The 2,705-nt window shown below is 39.4% G+C and overlaps 1 protein-coding gene across 1 annotated transcript in view; it reads right to left on the bottom strand.

Annotated features, from left to right (window-relative positions):
* LOC118340172 (DNA-binding protein SATB2-like) overlaps positions 1 to 2,705 on the bottom strand; it is a 25,836-nt gene that overhangs the window by 9,580 nt on the left and 13,551 nt on the right. The gene's annotated exons all lie outside the window — the stretch shown is intronic.

Raw genomic sequence — 2,705 nt, 5'->3', positions numbered from 1 at the left:
CAAACAAAGAAGAAATCGGGAATCAGTTCCTGCCTGGTAACAGTGTAAACAAACCACTACATCCGTCAAGCAAATGTTAAAGAATTTGGACTCCTCTATGTAAATAGACGGGACAATGATGATGAAGATGTGCAGCGATATTAAGTTCCTTTAAGGGGATTCAGTTTTGCTAGATCACTCGTGGCAGTAATACGCTGAAATATACACCCAAACTCTGAAAGAAAACGAGAGAACTTGCAGACAGGACATTGGATCAGTCCCTCAGCCTGCTTGCAGTTCTCTGTTCCTATGGTTATCATTCTCTGAGCAGGTCTACAAATATGTTTATGTGCATCTCCACAGAACCATAATTCTAGCTTTAGTCTCATCAGCATTCAAAATGCTGTGTGGTTGTTATTTTATAATAAATTTAGTTCATTATGTTTCTCTCTATATATACACGCATGCATTCACACACACATACACACTCTGTATTATACAGTGTTGATACAGTCCCATGGGAAAGGATGCAAATACGCACACCTCAATTATCTTGCTCACACACACCCTGCAGTCATTAGACTTGAGAGTGTGTCATTTTGACTTGTGATTTATACACACGACTTAGTCATGATGTAATTAGTGATTAGGGGAAGTGTGTGGGTGGTGTGTGTGTTTGCAGCCTGACTCATGTGAGTTTTAATCCTCAGTGTTTCCCATGTTGAGCTTTCAATACTTATTCCGAGTGTGTGCATCTCCTGCTCTGGAGAACTGACCACAGTGCATGTTGGGAAAGAAAGGGAGGGTGAAGATTCTTAATAAATTTCTCATATTCTGTAACAAAAACTCATCCCCCACTCTCAAGACTCTGCCTTTCCCAAGAACATGCATAGGCTTTTCATGAACAGTTTTAAGATGAATCTTTCAGTTTTAGTATAAAGTCAGAATTGTGGGATGAATAATGCAGACATTATTATCAAATCCAAACATCAATAGTCAATAAAATGATGAAAAGGGTCAGGGATTTTGAGGTTAGCTACAACATCTTGTTCATGTTTGTCTATGTAATTGTATTTTTGTCCACTTCTTTTTTTAACCTCTCAAATGTATTCTCTCTCTCTCTCTCTCTCAATCTTCTCTTATCTCTTCTTCTTCATCGATCTCTCTCGTCTCTCTCATCTCTCTCTCTCTCTCTCTCTCTCTCTCACTCTCTCTCTCCATCTCTCTCTCTCTCTCATCTTCTTCTCTCTCTCTCTCTCTCTCTGTGTGTCAAGAGGTATGATCTCAGCGATAGTAAACAGTTCCTACTACGCCAACGTCTCCACCTCCAAATGCCAGGAGTTTGGACGCTGGTACAAGAGATACAAACGAATCAAAGGTAACTCTTAACCTCACTCTCACCCTTTCCTTGGATGAAAACGACTTTATTCAGAACTTTATGGCACAAAGTGAATCAGTAATGTTTTGCCTTTGCCCTTGAGCAAGGCACTGTGTTCCCAAGATGGATCTGTTCCAGTTTCCTTGTGCCACACAGATTCCGTCGGGAATAAAACAGCATGCAAAGACTAACCAGACTACACTGTAACTCAGTAACATACCGTATTCAGCTGAAGACAGAAATGTCAGAAATGAGACTGATCTCTCAAAATGTGAGCAGATAAGAAAAAAGTCTAGACACCACTGGAGACAAGTGGAAAAATAAATTTTTGTAATTTGGGTGATCCCCTAAATTGAATCTTACATTGATCTTTCTGCACAAAGTGGAAATTTGGGGATTTGGGATTACGTAATGTGATCACAAAAGATAAGTAACTATCAACCCAGATTACTTTTGAAATACATGTATTTATAATTAGATTATAGTATACATTTTGTATAATACATCTTTAAAATATGTCAGTTTTAAAACATTTTTATGAGAAGCGGAGCTCTATTAACAATCTGGACTTTTCATGTTAAATAAAAGTCTTCAGATAGATGTCTCTATTGTAATCTATTGCTGTTTTATTGTAATCAGACTATGGTGGCGCATATAAACACTGTCTGTCACAGGTGTTGCTTCACTTGTGTGGTAGCTGTATAATGTTCATTAGGTGTTCTGTCAGTGTCTATCTGAGCTGGTGTAGTTTGCTGGCACGTGTTTCCTTGGTAAATTCTCCCGCCTTGTTAAAAACTTTTTACAGTTTTAGTGACCAACTCTCCTGCACCTCAACTGTTCAGCTGTTTATACTTTATTTGCCTCATGTTGCTTTATAATAGTCATAAAGGTGGAGACTGTCAGAGCTCTTTTTTTCAAACTGACACTCACTGCTAATCACAACTCAACTTAATATGACTCACCTGCCTGGCGCCTTTGTTTTTGTGATGTAGTTGCTTTAAATGTGATCCCTTCTAATGAAGTTTTTCCGTTCTTCTGTCCACCCCCTGTATGTGTACGAGCACATGTGTCAGACTGTATGTCTAATCTGCTGTCAGTGACAGCTCTCAGTAGGAAGGAACTGTCACACATGGTTTGCATTAATGTCACCCTTAATACACATGACAAAACTAAATGCTCTTAACTCCTAATGGGAAACAGCAGCAACCCCCCAACACACACACGCGTGCCACCAAAACCCAGAAATAAGCGCTCTACTTACACGCACACGCACGCACACACACACACAACAGACACACTGGGAAGGTTAAAAATCTGAAGCCCTTGCAAACCCTTCACTCCAACTTTT

The sequence above is a fragment of the Morone saxatilis genome, unplaced genomic scaffold (genome assembly GCF_004916995.1).
Source record: "Morone saxatilis isolate NCDOM2014 unplaced genomic scaffold, NCSU_SB_2.0 Contig6, whole genome shotgun sequence".
Lineage (NCBI taxonomy): Eukaryota > Metazoa > Chordata > Actinopteri > Moronidae > Morone > Morone saxatilis.
The sequence above is the reverse complement of the archived record's forward strand: the minus strand, read 5'-3'. Positions and strand labels throughout refer to the sequence as shown.